This window comes from Mesocricetus auratus, unplaced genomic scaffold (genome assembly GCF_017639785.1).
Source record: "Mesocricetus auratus isolate SY011 unplaced genomic scaffold, BCM_Maur_2.0 Super-Scaffold_4256, whole genome shotgun sequence".
In the NCBI taxonomy this organism is placed as follows: domain Eukaryota; kingdom Metazoa; phylum Chordata; class Mammalia; order Rodentia; family Cricetidae; genus Mesocricetus; species Mesocricetus auratus.
In genome coordinates this window covers 127,245,928-127,266,617 of record NW_024429182.1, presented here as the reverse complement: position 1 = coordinate 127,266,617, position 20,690 = coordinate 127,245,928, and the positions used below count along the sequence as shown (strand labels likewise).

The following is a 20,690-nucleotide window of genomic DNA, read 5'->3' as shown; positions in this document are numbered from 1 at the left end:
CCATATCTGAGCAGCGTCCCCCAAGCCCTGGAAATTTGTATGCCTGCAGCTACAACTTGCTCTTGCTAATTTGATAGAGGCCAATCTAGTTTTTGTTTCGTCCAATTGTTCTTTTACTGTGCTAACGAAAACTCCTTTGTCAAATACAGATTTATTTCTTTTACTTTGCTCTGTTGGTTGCATGTCTGTCTCTCTTGCACTCATATATATGACCTATTTTGTATGACTATTTTCAGTTAATTGTCAAAGGTGACTTGGAATTTCTACTCAACTTCATTTTTTTTCATGTGGGTATTTCAGTTATTTCTGTACCACTGAAGACATATTTCCCTGTTAAATTGCCTGAGCAGTCATTAAAAACTCAATGTGAGAGTTTGCTTTTGACCATCAGTTCCATCGTATGAAGTCAAGATCTATTCTTCAATCAACGTCATGCTTTTGGGTGATTTTTATTAAGAGGAACATGGCTACTTCAACTTTAATCTTCTTGTGAAAATTATGTTGACTCGTTTTTGCCATTTTCATTTCAATATAAAGTTTTGAAACTCCTTATTAACTTCTACAAAAATATGACTTGGATTCTGTAAGCTGCTAGAGAGGATTGTGAACCAGTTGTTTTATTACACGAACATGGAATACCTACCCATTTATCCAGATTGTTTACAGATTGAACACCTTTTGATAGCTTTGTTTGCAGGTTTTAATTCTTTTTGATATCTTGTAGGTGAAATAAATTTATGATTTTGCTTTGGAGTTTTTAATTGCTAATACAAAGAAAACACTTGATTTTGCTTAGCTATTTTTTTTTCAGTATTCTTGGATGGACTTCACTTGTTCTAATACTTACTTGTGGGTTCATTATAATTTTCTGTGTAAAATATAATGCTGTTTATGAATAGGAAGAAAGTTGTCCTTTGTTATGTGGGAGACCCCAATTAAAATCAAAATCCATAGATTAAGACCCCTAGATAAAATATCATAGTGTACACATTTTACATACATAATAAACTTCAAATACTCTCTGGACTTCTCATCAAACATAATAACACTCTACTGCAGTAAAATAAAAAATCTATACACATTCAAAGTTGACATTTTTTCTCTTGGAATAAAATGTTTTAGGGAAAATATGGAATTCACATATATGTAGAGTACTATGAATAAATTTAGTTTATTTCATGCTTTATAATTTGCATGCATATTTTCCCCATTCTGTATTATATACTTGCTATGATCTAGACTCAGTGCCAATAAATTGACTAAAACAGGTGGCTACTTATTATTCTAAGGAGTCATTCAAATTTTAACCAGTAACAATTATATCTATTTTGTCATGGGGAAATCAATGCTTTTTATCAGAATAATTTTCTGGTCATTTTTTTTCTAGCTTGTTGAGTGTTTTTAATGAAAGCATGTAGTATTTTTGTCATTTTTTCTGTATCTTTTGAAATAATCTTATGGAGCTTGTTCTTTTATTTTAATGTTACACATTATGCCGATTAATTTCTTATGTTTAACTAACTTTTTATTCCTCAAATACATTTTACGTTGTTATGGCATGTAACCCATTTTATAGAAATTTTATATCTACAGCCATACCACCCTGAACGTGCCCATCCCGTCTCATTGTTCAACAATTTTGCTGTGTTTTTTTGAGATAAGAGTCTCCTGATGTAATCCTGACTGGCCTGGAACTCACTATGGAGACCAGGGTGGTCTATTCTACTGTCCTGAGTGCTCAGAAAAAAAGGTATGTGCCACTAAGTCTAGACCAACACACATATTCTATTTTGGGGCATAATTTATGAAGCACATTTAAAATTGTTGTTAAGTAAAATAAATATTGTTATTTTTATTTAAAAAATAAGTTTATTTATTTAAAAATTTCTTCTCCCTCTTCTCCTCCAAGATCCTCCCCTACACCCCATCTCTGTTCTCATTCCTCATCCACTCCTCCTCTGTTTCTGTTTAGGAAAGGGTGGGTCTCCCGTGAGTGTCAGCAAAACATGGCATACCAACTTGCAGTAAGACTAAACACCTCCTCATGGCGACACATTAAGAGGGATATGGTCCTAAAAGCAAGTAAAAGAATCAGAGCCAGCCCTGCTCCAGCTGCTGGGAGTCCCTCAAGGGGGCCAAGCTGCACAGCTGTAGACATATGTGCATAGGGCCTAGGTCAGACCCATGCAGACTCCTTGATTGTCAGTTCGCCTCTGTGAGCCCCTATGCGATCCCTTCTCCCCTCCTGTACTATTTTCCTAACTCTGCCTAATGTTTGGCTCTGCATCTTTTCCATCTGTTGCTGGATGATGCCTTTCTGGTGACAATTGGGCTAAACACTAATTTGGTAACAGAAGACAGCCAGTTCAGTTGGGATGCATGGAATTGGGAGGAGGAGGGAGGGGAAATGTTCGTTGGGATGTAAGAAACAATAAATAAATAAATAAATACAAAAAGTGTATTATTTAAGTTCTCCAGATCCACAAACATTTCTGTTGTCTTATCTATTGACTTCTAATTTTAGACCAGTATAACTGCGACAAACTTGATTTCTTGAGAGTTGTTTTGTAGAATAATGGAACAGAATGATGTATATTGCTGTGCAGAAGTGTTAAAGCTTTCTGGTGGATCGGATTGTTTCACGGTGTTCCTCCTTCCTTGTGCTTGGTGACTCTTCAGCTGTCTGATTGTCAACCTGCCAATACAAGCAAGTGCCTTAGATTCTGTTCTTTGAGTTCTGTCACATCATTTCATGTGGTTGGGTCTTTACTGATGCATGCATATAATTGTTTACCATTGCTAAGAATTCCTGATGAATGACAGTCCTATCATTATAGAACAGAACAATTTCCTTTAATGTCTATTTTGCTGTTAGTATAAACATTCTTGGTAGTGTGAATTTGATCTAAAATTTTCCTAAGTAGCATACAGAAGACAATTGTAATACTGAAGATAGTAAATTAAATATTTTTCTCATTAGAAGATACCAAGGAAATGAATCAAATTTATAGGCTGAAAATACTTATAAAGCATATAGCTGTCAAAGACTTGCTTTTGGCTTTATTTGGTGAGACAAGGCATCTCTATGTAGTCTAAGCTGAACTTGAATTTTTAGGCTTCCTGCTTTGTTCATCATAGGCTGAGATGTTAGGAAAGAACTGTAATAGTTGGGTATAAGGCTCAGTTTTGAGGTTATATCTCCTATTTGTTTAATAATAACAGTGAATAAACCATCTTAGTAAAAATGTTGAGAGATATCTAATAAATAAGGATGCATGAATTAGATAACAAATTGATTAGCATTATTCTTTAAGGTATAAAGCTATAAAAATATTGGAGTGCGGTCATTATAAATAACCAAATTGAGAAAAGGCTTGAAATACAAAACTATGGAAAACAAAACAAAGAACTCTCTTATACGATCCTCAAATTGTAGAACCCTTTGAATTAAATTTAAATCTTAACATTTATCTACACATATGACCAGTAATGTCATTCTCGGTTATTTATAAGAAAGAAATTTTAAAAGAAAACATGTAGCTGTGAAAAACATTTTCTAATAAAGTTCAAGTCTGTTTCATTTAAATTGTCTATAAACTGAAATAATACAAGTCCCCATCAAGTAGAAGAATGAACACCCTATGTGGCATATACATACAAGATCATGCTATTACTCTGGTAAAGTAGAATGGGCTGGTACATGTGACATGAAACACACAGATATTCCAGGAAAATGAGATTCAATGAAAAAAGCAAAGATAAGTAGATTCTTCATGATGTATGATATTTGGGAACTGTGTGTACATTTATTTCTGATAGGGAAGCAGAAGAACACTTTTCTCTGAAGGTGATGGGAAGTGGCAGGAGGGAAATTTCTTTGGTGACAATATTCTGTATCATAGATTGATTTGCACAGGTGAGTGCATTAGTCAGAAACCATCATATGGCATGTTTAAGATTTATGGGTTTTAATATATGTGATTTTACCTCAAACAAAAAGAATCCTAAACAAATATTGAATTCCAGTTATTTTTGTGTCTCAGGTGAAGCTTATGGTCTAAGACTTACTTTGATATGCATGAAAGCCATTGGATGGATTGATGGATGGAATGGCAGATCAGCAGATGCATAAACAAATATGTCAATATAAATATGTTAAAATGACAAATTCAGAGGCACATTGGGGTATATGGGTATGAGCTAGAGAATTCACTCAACTTATCTTTATTTTTTCAAAAATTTTATGGTAATACTTTTGGATATGGAACCAAATTCAGGCCAATATTCAATAAATTTGCAGTCTAGAAAGATATTCAACACATGTCTGGTACAATGATGAGAATGTATATTGCATAATAGTGACACAGAGGAGAAAGTCATGGGAATAATAAGACATGTTAGGTTGGAGATGAGTTGAAGTCAAAGATGCACTAAGAAACTTGGACTACAGTGTCTAATGTTGTGGAAGCTAGGAAAGTTCATATTTTTGATGTGAAAATTCCAACTAAGGCCCATGTATTAAAGGCCTTATCACATCATGTGGTACTTTTGGAAAATGGTGCAATCATTAAAGGAAAGCTGAGTGGGGGATAATTAGGTAATTCAAGCAAACCTTTAAAGGTAATATTGGGATGTTGGTCCTTCCCATCTCTCTCCTTACTTTGGCCAACATGGGAGTAAATAGCATTTCTATACAGCAAGATCATATTATGTTGCATTATGCCATCAAGTGCACAGCAATGTAGTTAAATAATCATTGATTAGAATTTCTAAAACGTTAAATCAAGGTAAATCTTGCTTCTTTGTAAGTTGACCTGTCTTGGGTGTTTTATTATAACAATGGAAACCTAATACCAGATGGAAACATTATTTCCAATATTCTCTTTTCTGCATGGACCAGACTGTTTGGATGGATGGGGATAGTATTGCCCAGTAGCTGTCTTGGGGTTTCTGAAAAGGACTGGAAAGATTTCCTCAAAATATTCTAGACCACATTTCCTATAGAAGAATGTTTGCCAACATTACCAACATGTTGCATTTCATCAGCACTGTGAGATAGACTAGCACTTGCATGAAGAACAGGGTAATCAACTGTTTTTTTGTTTATTTGTTTTTGGGATATTTGAGACAGGATTTCTCTGTGTAGGTCTGTCTATCCTGGAACTTGTTTTGTAGAACAGGGTGGTCTCAAACTCACAGAAATACGCTTTCTTCGAACTCCTGAGGACTGGTATTAAAGGCACATGCTACCACTGCACAGCAGAATTTATTTTTATTTCTTTCAAATTTCCACTTTCTATACCAAATGTTGGCAGCATACTTTACTAATAACCGTTGTAAAAAATTACAGGGAAAATTAACTTAAATGAATACTAATAATTTGGGGTAGAACACTGGAATATAAAGGGGGACTGAATCTTCAGGAAGAAGCAGCAAGACAAGTAGCTCATTTCAAGGTGACAAAATGAAACGACACAGGGACATGTCTCAGGGAATAGCTTGGTATGCAATGCTGTGTTTAAGCAAGTTCCCCCACATATACCTAAGCTACAAAAAGTAACAAATTACTTTACAACCCCAAACTATCAGCATTATTAGCAATAAGCTTTGAAGACTAATCTCTATAGGTATTATATTTGCTTTATTAATGTGAATCTTACCTCAGTTTCAATGTCCCCATGCAGTTTTCAGGTGAATCTATTACAACATAAAGAATAAAATTAACAATTAGAATTTATTATTTAGCTAATCTTCATCATCTTGGAAGCAAGTGTGCATTTCCAAAAATAGGGAATTCAATGTCTCTTTCAACGCTAGAACAGTCTGAAGAGTCTTACCTGTAGATGCCTGAGTATGTACCTAATGGACAGGAGCATTGCAAGCCACATCAGTGGTTGCCTTAGAAATGCATCTTCCCCTGCCAGTTGATGCCTACATCCATACTGAGAAGTTAATCATTTGCCATTGGCAAAAAAACAAATGCAGCCTTTTTCATGCTGACATATACTGTCTACGGTGCTATAGATTTTTCAAAGGAAATAGATTCAGTCTCTATCAGACTGAAGGCTTAGGAAATAATAATCACATATTCTTCTCTTTAGAGCCATTTGTCCTCTGGCTTCTGATTTTCATCAATTCTCTGTAATTTTCACCCACTCTGTCTCAGGATCATGAGTTATCATTGGTTGCCACTGGAACACTCCAGAGTAATTTGTCTTATTGAAACATGGACTGGCCTCACGGCTGTGAATAATCATTCACTCTCTAATATATCACATATTCTCTAAGATTCCTTTCTCGTCTTCGGAGGACATAATGCTGTCATTGGACTGGTGAGGCTGGAAATTAATTGTTTTCTTGCAGTTTGAATAGCACTGCAGTTAGTTTAACATGTCCATTTAAGAAATCTGCAGCCAATGGAAGGTACTTCCTGAAAACCAAGTTGTTAACTGTGCCCTCACAAGCAAGAGTCACTTTGCTTTAGGAACAAACTGGATTCAGACCTGGAGTCAACAAATCTTCTATATGGCCTATCTTGTTGTTTTGACTAGGCTTAAATTTGCTGAGAATGGGTTACTTAAAAAGACTACAGCTCTGTTGATTTTATAAGGACACAATATCATTCCTATTCTTATGAAGATTTTTATATTTAAAAATGATGCATGAGGGATTTAAATATATTTGAAAAATGCACAGCATGTGGTGCCAATTCCAATTCCAATTTTAATAAGTCTAATCAGTAACTGGGGTGATACAGCCAAGTTTGAGGTCTCCTATAGATTTTAATTCATTTCCTTGGGCCATGGCATTTTAAAATGGAAAACACTTCTGAAATTGTACATAGAAGGCTTTAGTACTGGAATATAATTCCTGTCACATAGTAACTTGTGAAGTTATATGTGATCATATCAGAGGCACATGGATTGAATATTTTTTAAAGTACGTATGAATTTTAGAATTAAAGTGGCTAGTGTTTGACAAATCTAATCTCAGCATTTGCCTAACACAAAATAATTGGAAAATCATTTGATAGCAACATTAATTAGTAGGCAAAAAGAGTAATATTCATTTTGATGAACTATGCTACAAACTCAAAATGGATAAACACTGTCCCAACACATAATCCAGATGGGGATTACATTTGTTAGAGTCAACTGCCAATGGGATAGCAGACCAGAGTAGTCATTGTAATATGCACTGTGATGACACAATTATCAGCTGTCCTACCTTGAAGATTCTCAGAGGTATACTACAGATTTCACAAGGGAAACAAATTTGAGGAGTTTGAATCTCCACACCATTGTGACTACTAAGAAAAAGATTGAACTTACTAAGAAAAAGGCAAACATAAAGTTCCTTTATAGAGAGTATTGTGTTGCTGTAGTACATGATTAAATCTTTTAAACATTGATTTATGAAGTCTTAATATTACTATGAAATACAATGAACAAGATTTATTTTGTGGCATTGGACCAACATTAAGGACCACACTCCCTACTTTTTGGCATTGAACCTTCTTATTTAAGTTGCTGAATCAGTGTGATTTTTATAACATATCAGATGATGCTAAGAAGACCTATAGAGCATTGCTTTTCATGCATTAGTATTGGCAAGAGCTGTACCTAATATAGATGGGGCAAGCAGAAAGTACTCAGCCAATTAGTATTTGTGCCATTAGACTAATTCATTTCCTATATGTTTGAAATGAACAAAATGAGGCCAAATTACTTAAATTGAACATGATTCTAATGAATACTCATTAATAATAATCTATTTTTACCCCCATTGGTTATCAATGAAACATAAGTAATAGTTAATTGTATTGTATTGATTATTGAAATGTAATATAATGTTTAAGATTCAAAAATTGTTCAAATGTTATTACAATGATTTTATAATGAGAACTATTTTTAGATTTTCAGTGTTTACCATTTTCAGTTTCAGCATCTCCCATGAGAATAGGTGTTTGTCACTGGTGCTAAAATGGGGCCAAAAATTTAATGTTTCCCAATTAAAATGTATGGCTATACATTATACATTTTCCATGGATTTTTCTTGTGGTTGTATCATATAAAGACACAACAGGAAACCAATTCAAATATATCCTTAGTCTCTGGTGCAATAAAACAACATACATACATATACACACTCACACAGACACACACACACTCACACATACACACACATTACAAAAATTGAGCTTCATTTGTTTCTTTTAGAGTATTGCTAAGAACATAATTAAACAGTTGTTGCAGGAGTTTACAATATGCTTGAGCTTAGGGATAAAGAAAATGCCTTCTTTCCCCTGTCATCCCATGTTCTCATGACTCCTATATTATTGTAATTGTCTTTCATCAGAAGTAGATAAAGGAATCTGCAGAGAATGCTTAACACTCAGTGGGTTTATGTGTGTGTTATAGTGTTTGTCATTTACTAATTGTAGTAGTACTCTTTTCCCATCTGAAATGTTCTGGTCAACAACAAAGTTTGGGTCCAAGATGGCTAATTTATACTTTTGAAAGGAAAAGAAAATCAGTGAGTGAAATGACAATTCAGCATTGTTTTGCATTCACTCCATTGGGAACCAATTGATTCACATGCAATTGAACTGAATACACAAATGAACTGGGACTAACATGGCTTATAGGAGCACATTAGAAAAAAAAATGTGTCTCAGTGTATTGAAAACCTTTTAGTGCAAGGTAGGGGGTTCTTGGCCTTTTTCAAACCATGACCCTACATTCAGGCACACTCAACCAGCCGTCTTCAGATGTGCCGAAGAATCTTTTGTTCTCCCTGCTCTTCGAAAGATCTGCTCACAGAATCCTACAGGGAGACACAGAGGATGTCATGGGAATTAGCACAAAGGTTACAGGGTGCTCCTGACACATGAAGAGGTCCTCACTGCACGTGACAGAACAAATCCACTTCAACAGAGGGGAGGTCAGTTCCCGGGAATGGGTTCCAGCCCTGTAACACCTTGTGCCCTGGCAAGTTGCACCCGAAGGACCCTGAGACTGAGAATCCTGATGTTAGTGGCATCGGCTCCCAGGCTCTGGTCCTTATGATGGTCCACAGCATGGGTCTAATTGCTGTTCAAGCGACACTTTGCAGCTGGCAACCCAAAGTGTCTGGGAAGAATCTCCATTCTTCCATGTCAACTGGAGCTTTTGAAGGCAGACAGGATTGGCAATTCGTGACCAGTGCCTCTATGTGTATCAGATGGAAACAGTCCGGGCATTTGTTTTTACTTCCCCACCTCCTTCTGTTCATTAACGTATTTATTTATGTATTTTCTTTTCTAAATAGGATTTCTTCTGAGAATTAAGTCTAGCACCTGCAACATCTCTGCATTTCAACACAGTATGTGGGAGTGAGCAGGGCCTGGGCAGTGGGAGCTAAGGGTCAGCTCTGAATACTTTCCTAACAGACCGACTGGATATAAGATCACCCTAGGTTGCATCTCCACAGCACTTATCTGAGACTCAATTATTTTCTTCTCTTGGTATTAACAGTATTTATAAAGGTGTTAAAGAACATGTCTTCGTGTAAGCCAAGGCTCACAGTGCAGAACTCCAGGTTTGAATTCATTCTGTTATATTTAAAGTAAGCTGTCTCCTGGCAGCTGAAGTAATTTCCTTTCTCATAGAGTTAGTTTTGCACAGTTTCTCTCCTACTTTATTTTGGTAATCATGAGGTATGTCTATCAGCCTGTAAGAACTGAGGCTAAAACCTACCATGCCTGGTTTTAGATGTTACTTGCACACCGCTTCACAATTTAGTGATAGGCTTTAAAAACAGGGTAACAAAACCTATTTAAGACTTTCATTGAATTATCCAATTATTAAGGGTGATAAGAATATTAATTAACAAAGACAGCAACAATGCACATAAAAGCCACTTCAGTCTGTAACAAACATCATTTGTTGTATGAGCAAGATACACCTGTGGTCAGGCAGTGGTGGCACATGCCTTTAATCCAAGCACTAGGAAGGCAGATGCAGGCTGATCTCTGTGAGTTTGAAACCAACCTGGTCTACAAGACCTAGTTCTAGGACAACCTCCAAAATCACAGAGAAACACTGTCTTAGCATCCTCCCCCCAATAAATAAACCCATGGCCACTGTCAAATCTTCATATGTCTCTATCTCTTAATGTGTGACAGTATGTTTTAAAATGTATTTTTTAAGAATTTCACCTGTGAGTACTGTGTTTTCATCAGTTTTTTCCATATTCTCCCTAACCTCTTCTGAGTGTGTTGCCCCATTGTTTCTCAAATTTGTGGTCTCCATTTTTTAACCACTACTTTTTTGTGCATTTAGTATTGATCATTTGCATATATGAACACTTTAGTGCAGATCATTTGGAACTGATTAACTTATCAGTAGTGCTGTCCCTGGAGGAGACTGAATTTCACTCTTGCAGAATTCATTATTTGTTTGTAGTTCTCCATGGAGGGGTGACTTTTCTTCGATGTTTAAGGTCTTATTAGGGCAACCACATTATTGAGATTTCGTCAGTGAAACTTCAATGTCATATCTAGAATTTCACAATCTTGTCTAGACTTTCACAACGTGTCTAGTATTAGATGTAGGGATTGTGTTGTAGATGTATCATTTGGGTCAAGGTACCTATGATCGGTTGCTCTCTGCATTTTTGATAGTTGTGGTTTTCAGTAATGGTCTATGTTACATGCAAAAATAAATTTCTTTGATGATGTATGAGAGCTACACGGATCTGTTGACATAAGGTTAAGTATTTAGAATTCACTTGGAAACTATACACTCAGGGCAAATGGCCCTCGGCAGAGAGAAGAATCCATGAGCCTGTTAAGCACCAGGAGGACTACGCAGGCAAAGATGGACACACACGCCCACCATAGGCCTGCCCTGTGCCAGACAGTCAGCACCATCATGGTAAGCAAATATATGATGGGGTATGGGAGAGAGAGGCAGAATGGTTCATGTCCTCTGGAGACAGACAGGTCTGAAGAGCCAAAGGAGGTGAGGAATAGGCTAATGTGGGTGACCTGTTAGCTACTAAGGCCATGGTGATGTCTATTCCTGGACTGTTGCCAAGGGACACTTATGGGCCCATGACAGCCAATTTGTGTTGATGTCCATGGCTCCTGTATCATCGAAGGCCTTGAGGATGTCTGAGCTCTGGACTGCTACCTGGGGCCATGCTGTTGTTCAAGGGCCACCTTTAAGCAAGGGTTCTCCATTGGTGTCCATGGACTGAGTTTCCACCAAAGGCCGCAAAAATGCCTGGCTTCTGGGCCACCAATTATGGTTAAGTTGGGGTCTAAGGGACATGCTGCTGCTGGGACCATGCTGACCTAAGTGGCCTGGACTGTCACCTGGGGCCTAAACTGTGGCTGGAGATCATGTCTAGTCCTGTGGCCTTGCCACACACAGGGTCTGTTACCTTAGAAGACAGTCCAACTGTCCAGGGTCTGGACAGCCACCTGGGCCATGTGAAAGTCTGGAAACATGCTACTGCTTTACCTATACCAATATGAGATACCTGTACTGCTACCAGGGTTTATAATAACATCTGGGCCCAAGTTGCTATTGCTGGCCATGTCTAGGTTCATGGTTCTACTGCAGCTGGGGTCTGTGTTGATGTCTGATGTCCATGTTACCACAGGGGCCCATGTGAACCATATGTTGAAACATATTGAAGAATGAGGGCTATGGTGATCTAACTCTGCTCCTCACTTTTCTGTGGAGAGCTGCACTTCCTCACCAGAAAGCTGACCCTCACCCTTATTTAGCCCTGAGATAACAGACCCTAATGACCGCTGACTCTGCCTCTAATAGGAGAGTTGGCTCTCCTGCACTTTACCATGGCTGCAAGAGGTCTAAATCCAACTCACCCGAGGAAGGTGGTCCCAGTGGCCCAGTCAGAACAGCCCAGACACTACGTAGACACACATTCTGGGCTTTGAGTTGTTGCTCTTCAACATCCATGTCATCTATGACTTGCTGGAGTGTAGGAAGGAACTTAACCAACATATCCATAGCAGCAGGAACTCCATGACTCTGGCAAGAAAAAGATATCTAAGAGGACTTTCTGTGATGGTACAGTATTGATGGTTCAGAAGCTTCAAACCAAACCAATGGTTCTATGCAATGAAAATCTGCTAATAAAGCTATATGGACAAAGGATATTCTGTGTGGCAGACACAAATTTGATCACAATGTCATTAAAATGATTGAAGAGGCAACAGAGAGGTGAGAAAGGCAGAGGAACAGTTTTGTTTGTTTGCCTGCTTGCTATTTGTCTTGGTTTTTTAGCTAATATTCTTATTTGTATTTTTTATCTCATTTTAATATTTCCTTTTTAGCTTTCTTTCAGTGATACTATAAGGGTGAAGGACAGATATAGAGGGACTGGCCAATGACTGGAATTGGGATGTATAATGTGAAATTCCAAAAGAATCAATGAAAATTATGTTAAAATAAAAATAAATATAAATTATAGTGGTTTAAGGAAGTGTCAGTAGTAAGCTTCCCTCTAAAATCCATGGTCGCACCAGTCACAGGTGGTAAGCCAGGTTTGCAGCGCTATACTTGAATTCCCTCCTACTAAATAGGCTTTATGTTTACTTAGAAAACTGTTTCTCCCAGGATAACATGTTATTATTGCTCTTTTAAGTATATCTTGAAGTTCTAGTCATTGTGGTTCACAGACTTTACAGTCGAATAGAAGTGCTGACGACTTTCCTCCCTTGGCTATTGCACAACACACTTCAGAGCTAGTCTTTAAAGAAGGAGGCTTCAATGTCAGTTTCAGCTAGATTTCCCAGTCTTCTGTCTGCATATATGGTGCCTCCAGCAATAAGGTCTTACCTTCAATTTGTCAGAGGCAAGCAAGGGAACTGGCAATAGTAAATTTGTTTTGGGAGTTTGACCAACTTGAAAGGAGGTTTCCCATTACTGGTACTAGGATGTTGTTAGATAATCTATGGCTTTTATAGGACACATTGTCATCCAAAGAGCAGTAACTTCCTTTAAATTCTAGAAATATCTGTTGGCACGCATACACAGATACACATTTGTGCACATGCATTTGTGCAGGAGTGCACATATATGCACACACACTCACAATTTAAGTAAACATGAAATAATGAGTTTCTATGGCTTCTCATAAACCCTTATCATTATTTATCCATGCTCCACCCCATTCTGTGTGTGTTGTTCCTCCTCCCCAGATAAACCCCTCCCCCACTGTCCCCTTTGTAACACTTGTGCTAATATTCCATTCTCCAGAGCTCCTTTTGTCCCCATTTCCTACAGTCACTTTTAATTTTCTGGTTCCTGTGGTTACTCCAGAGTATATACTCACGTTTGATGATTTGGTACCAATATTCACAAAAGAGAAAATATGTAGTGTTTGTCTTTCTGTGTCTCAGTTACTTCACTCAGTATTCTAACTTCTAGTTCAATCTATTTACCACCAAATTTCATTTATTTACGGCTGAATAGTATTCCATTTTGTATTTATGTCACATTTTTCTTTGCCCACTTGTCAGCAAAAGAACATTTAGGTTTCAAATGATAAAATTTTATATTTTGTATTAGTGCTTGACCCCATGCAGGAGGCCAGTGAAGTAGAAAACTTGCTTATTCATCATTTGGAAGTTTCAAAATATTTCTTAAGTACTATGCTCTTCCCAGGTACACAATCATGTCTAAAATACCGTTTTCTCCTAATTATTGGCTATTTCCTAGCATGCTGGATTGTTCATCCTCTTTTTTCTAAGAGGGGTTTCATTTTTTGATCTTTCTATAATTTTAGTAGAAAATTCAGTAAATTTGTTGTGTCATTAGCCACCACATCAAGCAAGAATTATTTCATCAAGCCAAATTCCAGCATAGATGATGTGAGAGAGGCTCTCAAGTATTCATGTGTAACTGATGAATTGTTGACTGATGAAAAAGGGAAAAATCAGTCCTCTATAGAAGTGTGGCCAATGGTTAAAAGTAGCATACCCATGCAGCAGTGGAGAGCTCCAAACCCATATGAAATACCTTAACTGGACTTAATGGACTGTTTTAAATAAAAAAAGAGGATATAAACTAGGAGAAAGACATGTTGGGTGAGATCAAGAAAAGTCTGAATGGATAAATGGGGAATGGATGTGAACATATGTCATAAATGTAAGAAATTCTCAAGGAATAAATATACAGGATGATTTAAAGTTTGTATAATGAAACATTTCCTCTGAATCATCATAAGTTGGAATATAATTATACATTAATTTGTTTATATTATATATGCCTAAGATAACCATTAGAATATCCAGATCCTCAGATGACTAATATTATTTATTTCACTGAATAGTTTTCTCAAGTATTTTTGTTACTAGTAATGATATTCTTACAATACAAGAGGCTAATAATTTTTTCAAATTTTCAGGGCAGTTTTAGAAAGGCATCCTTTCATAATTTCCAAGGAAATATATATGCTCATAAATCCATGAAAATTATCATCTATAGATATAAGAAAAAACAATCCCTGGTATGTAGGTAAGGATAGAATAATACCTGTTTTTAGTAGTGCCATTTAGCATTGGCAATTTCTTCTACAAATCTATATACATCATCGGAAATAATTAGCTACATACTGACAAAACTCTGACCCCATGAATAAAGATTGAGGACCAAAGTGTCAAATCATTTCCACATAATACTATTCCAGAATAAAGCTCAAGGATTTTATAAGAATACAAAGCTATCAAACATCTGTGAAGGTTCACAGTATTTGGCAGTTAAGCCATGTTTCCTGATCACATTAAGAGTCAGGAATATTACAACAATGATCAGAAAAACCAGCCAACTGAGACTGATAAAGTACTGATACAGATGTCCAATTGAACACAATGCCACAAGACAACTATCACACCTGTATTCCATCTGCTCAAAAGGTTAAATAAAATAATAAAATGACCCAAATCAAACTTGTAGAGATCAAAAAGTACCAGAGTTCAGTTAAATATATACAAAATGGTGTCAACAATAGATTAGATGTCACAGAAGGGATGATTAACATGACATAAACAGTGCAAAAATACACAAGAAAACAAAAATAGTTTTTAAAGGAGCAGAAGTCTTTGAGCCAGCTCCAAGCAGTTTAATTCACATGATTGGTGTGATGGTTGGCTAATGTTCATTGTCAACTAGAAACAACCTAGAATCACCTGGGAATGAAGTTCAAATGAATTACGATAAAGACTAGGTAGATCTGTTTTGTGTGTGAGGGATTTTCTTGATAACCCAAATTTAAACAGGAAGAGGTGCCCCCACCAGGTTTATCATTCCCTAGGCAGAATATTTTCAATTACGTAAGAGTGAAGAAAAAGAACTGAGCGCAAAAATGTGTTCTCATTGCTTTGAGTCCTGTGTGATATATGAGACATAGTCAACTCTTGTTATGATGAACTGCAATATTAAACTTCAAATTAAATCCTTTCTCCCCAAGTTTCTTTTATCAAGGTGTTTTATCATAGCAAAGAAAATGAGATTAAGACACATCAGAACCAGTAAAAAGGAGGTCCAAGAGATCAGAATGACCTTGTGTCTGTCATTGTATTGAAAGTTCTATGTTTTCTAGATCCAAGATGCTAAGTGCAAACTAAATACAGGAAAACTCATATGAATTCAGAGCAGATTCAAATTGCTGAAAAATCTAGAGAAAAATTCTGTTTAGTTTCATAAACAAATAGATAGGAATTGTAATATGTTCCTCTAAGACAGCTTGCAAATAAGTAGTAAACTACAGAAAACTCTGTTAAAAATGAAATACAACTTTTAAAAACTTTTCAGAGTTCCATCAATGAAACATCCTTTAAAAAGTTACCTCACATCAAAGATGCTTCATTTTGAAACATATGGAGGCCATTTCACAAAGCTGCAGCTGATGAAAATTGAGGACAACTGGACATGCCAAGCTCCAACTGATATATCTACAATAAATCTACACCTACAGATTAGGAAAAGAAGATGGGCAGAAACCTTGTAAGAACCAGACGACCAAGAACTCTACACCAATATTGTATCTTCTAAATATGACAGGAAAGCTATACCCAACAATATGTTTGCCCAAACAAGGCCTGAACATTGACAATACAAGTTGGCAAGCTGTTCTGTTTAGAGTTACTATTTCTATGATGAGACACCATGACCAAAACAACCTAGGAAGGAAAGGATCTATTTGGCTTACACTTGTAAATCACAGTTCAACGTAGAAAGAAGTTGGCAGGAACTCAAACAGGGCAGGGATCTGGAGGCAGGAGCTGATGCAAAGGTTATGGAGCTCCACATGGCTTCCTCAGATCTGCTTTCTTATAAAACTTAGAACCACCAACTCTGGCATGATCTCATCCATGATGAGCTCCCCACCCATTAATGACTAATTAAGAAAATGCCTGACAGATTTGCCTACAGCCCAGTCTTTAGGAGGCATTTCTCAATTGGAGTTGCTTCCTCTAAAATGACTCTAGTCTATGGCAAGTTGATATAAAACTAACCAGTACACATGTCAGTGTGGATGAGGAAATCTCATGGGGCCCTACATTGAATAAGCAATTAAAGAATGCTGAGAGTGGGAGGACTAGTATTTATTGGTGATGAGCCACAAATGGGTTATCCACTATCAAGGTGTGGTTGTTTCAATTGAAATGGTCCCTCATAGACTCATGTGTTTAATGTTAGCCCATAAGGAGTGTCACTATTAGGAGGTGTGGCCTTGTTTGAGGATGTATATCACTGTGGGATTGTGCTTTTTTCTCATATGCTCAAGTTATGCCCAGTTTACTTCCTGTTGCTTGTGGATCAAGATGTAGAGCTCTCAGTTCCTTCTTCAGCACCATACCTGTCTGATTGATGCCATGTTTCTTGTCGTGATGACAATGTACTGAACCTCTGGAACTGTAAGCCAGACCCAATTAAATGATTTTATCTATAAAAGTTGCTGTAGTCATGGTATTTCTTCACAGCAATAGAAACCCCCCCAAAACAAGGTTTCAGTCGCCAAAGCACACACATGCAAACAACCCTAAAGAAAATCATCAGGATGTCTTTATATATTTATTCATTTATATTTGCATAGAATAACAGTAAATAAAGCAAACGAGACCATCAATTTCAGTGTGAGGAAGATGGCAGGGGCTGGAAAGATGAGGTGGCAGATTGATATAACTATACTTTGATAAAATATAAGATAAATTAAAACAAGAAAAATGCAATAAAAATACCTGATCATTTGTAAAGATACTTCCCATCAGCCTAATGGTGTGACCTGGATTAAATCCCTAGAGATGAAAGATAGAACTAACTCCTGATAATTTTCTGTTTATTTACACACGACCACTGTCATATGCGCAATGTACATGTGACACAAAATAAGTAAATTTACCTTTAAAAATATATGATGAATATTAATGAAAACAGTAACTTTATTTACTTACACAGTTTTTGATAATAAAATTTACTGGAAAATGTATCATGGAATGAAATACAAATTTGTTTGGCATTAAAAGTTTGCAATTATGAATATAGTCATAATACTGTTTATTGACTGAGTTTATGTGTTGGTTTCGAAAATAACAAAGAAATATGATGGAGGATGTCCTTCTGTATATATGTTTCTCTTATTAGTTTATAAATAAAATACTGATTGTCCAGTAGCCAGGCAGGACTTATAGGAGGGCCTGCCAGATGAGGAGAATTCTGGGGAAAGGATGCAGATGGAGAAGCCTCCAAGGAGATGCAATACGGCCAAAGGAGTAACATTCTAGATTATGGGTGAGTCACAGATTCCTGGAAATACATACTTTAATAGTAATGAGTTAATAACTAAAAGAGAGCCAGCCAATAAGAAGTCTGAGCCACCATCCAAACAGATTATAGTTAATGTAAGTCTCTGTGTATTTATTTGGGGATAATTCAGCTGTACTATTGAAAAAGAAACTCCATCCCCAGAAATGTGTTCTAAGTATTAGATAACTCATGGAGAAATGCTAATCAGTTATAAATTCCAATTAACATACAATCCAGGTAGTTTCATATATGTCCTGCATATTTTGGGAACTCAGATCTAAAATGCATCTTTCATGGGGACTATTAGCACTTTCATATTACTCAAAAAGAAGCAATTTAAAAGTTTCCATGAGCAGAAGAGGAACTCAGAGCATTCATTTCCTTCAGCAGTAGGATTTTGTCACCAGGATCTATTAAGAGATAGCCTAGGTTGATTTTTCTGTTGCTGTGATAAACACCATGACCAAAAGCCACTTGAGAGAAAGAAACTTATAGGCTTGCATGTCCCATTCAAAGTCACCACAGAGGGAAGTCAGGACTGGAGCTTGAACAGGGGCAGAGGAAAAACCATGTAATAATACTGTTTGCTGACTCATTCCTCACCCTGTGTTCTGCTTGTGTTTTCTATGCATCCCAAAGCCACCTTCCCAGGGATAGCAGCATCCACAGTGGACTGGGCCCTCGAATTATTAATTCAAACATTACCCCACAGACTTTTCCTTTGCTCATACAAAACTTCACTCCTATTTTGGCATGATTTTGATATGTATACACATGCATATAAGATTGTATATCTATATGTTTATTTGTAAACACCTAGGAACCCAGGTTCAAAGAGATATGATACATGCTTTTCTAAAATTAGTTTAATGCACCTGGTATTATCATCTACAGTTAAGATGCACAGAAGTTTTAGATTATATTCTGTTGATAAATGACTTTATTGCTGTTATGGGATGATTCTGCTTTTCCCTGTTTGGGCTGATGTCAATGTAATCATTTCTGCTTTCTTTCATAACATTTTTAACATAATATTCATTTTTCATTCATCAATTTTAAACTATTTTTGAGTTTATATTTAGATGATGTGATTCTTATAGTCAGCACATAGTCAGGCCTTGGTTTCTAATACAATCACATATTGTTTCTCTTTTAATGAGATGTTTACACCCTTTGTATTTAATCTAATTGCTGACATGTTTATGTTTATTACAAGTAAATAGTTAATAAAATAAATAAATAATTAATCACAACCAAAGTCTACACTATTTAATGAATTTATATGCAGTTGAATTGGAATTCAAAGCAGAAGATGTGACATTTCACAATATCTGCAGTATCCAATATATTTTGCATGTTACAAAAAATGAATTTATTTTGTATATTGCCACTGAAACCAAAAAGTCTACAACAGAATTAGAAGTATAAATGAATAGCTTTATAACATCTATCTCTTTATATCATTATTCATAACTTTTGTCTATTACCTAAATTCTTTTCTTCCACATCCACTCATATTTATCTTTTTTTGTTATACTGCACACACATAAACACTTGTATGCATATACATGTACATATGCATACATACTTTTAGATTTCACATATGAAACAGAAATTTGTTTATTTCTTTCTGAGATTGTGAGACCTTACTCAGTATTATACATTCTAACTCCATTGATTTTTCTTGCAAGGATATAAAACTGCCAATCAACAAGTGAGTGAAGAAACTGAAAAGACATTTTCCAAAAGAGAAGCACAAATGGCCAGTGGGGTATTTTTTATAGTTGTTTTCAAATTCTTTCTTTTCCATTTTTTATTTTTTGTTTTCATTTTATATTCCAACTACAGTTCTCCCTCCTACTCCCACTTGCCTCCTCCTACCCCTTTTGCCTCCTTCCACCCTCCCTCACCTTCCCCCCGCCCACCCCCAGTCCCTTCTTCCTCGTGGCAGGGCCTGGTCCCTCTGCCATGAATTAAGATTGAGGATGGCATCCCACCACAGGGAATGAACTCCAACAAGCTAGCTCATGTACCAAGTTTGTATAATGGTCCTACTGCTAGGGGCTCCACTGATATTCCAAGCTTCACAAGTGTCTCTCACATACAGGGTACCTAGATTGGTCCCCTGTAGTCTCCTCAGTTGTAGGTCTAGAGTGTATGAGTTTCCACAAACTTGGATCAGCTGTCTCTGTAGATTTCTCCATCATGGACTTGACCTCCCTCATTCGTGTGTTCCCTCCTGCCTCTCTTCATTTGGATTCCCAGAGCTCGGCCTGGTTCTTGGTTGTGGATCTCTGCATCTGGTTCCATCAATTATTAGATGCAAGTTCTATAATGATACTTGGGATATTCACCAATCTGATTCAAGGGTTAGTCCAGTTGAGGCATCTTCTCACTATTGTTAGGAGTCTTAACCGGATCCTCCCTGTGGATTCTTGGGAATTACCCTAGCACCATGTTTTTTCCTAAGCCCATAGAGGCTCTCTGATGGGGAAGCCCTGTACGTGTCAATAAAGCACTGTTGGCGAATAGGGAAGCAACATAAATCATAATAGGAGTCTAGGAGGATTCTGGGAAATGTAGTGAACTGAGGTGTTACCATGTGATCCCCAGAGAACAGAATGCAAGTCTGGCGTTCTCAAAAAGATAAGTCCTTATAAAAATACATATTGATGATTATGGGTCAATCATTAAGTCAGAGCTAGACAATGAGAAACAATAGCAAATGGCCAACAGCTTATAATTAATATAGTGTCTTGTGTGTTATTTAGGGGTTCAGACAACACGGCAGGGCCCAGGCAGATGGTGGGGAAAACTACATGTTATAGCTCTCTCTATTAATGTATCTTTTTCGTTGCTCTTCCA

At 36.7% G+C, this 20,690-nt stretch overlaps 1 long non-coding RNA gene across 1 annotated transcript; it reads right to left on the bottom strand.

Moving 5' to 3' along the window:
* Positions 1-2,528: 2,528 nt before the first annotated feature.
* On the bottom strand, positions 2,529-20,283 carry LOC121135426. The gene is made up of 5 exons (XR_005872553.1): positions 20,180-20,283; positions 11,879-12,044; positions 8,741-8,826; positions 5,661-5,697; positions 2,529-2,695 (listed from the first exon to the last, which is right to left on the bottom strand). It is a non-coding gene; the product is annotated as an uncharacterized LOC121135426 (long non-coding RNA).
* Between the last annotated feature and the right edge of the window lie 407 nt (positions 20,284-20,690).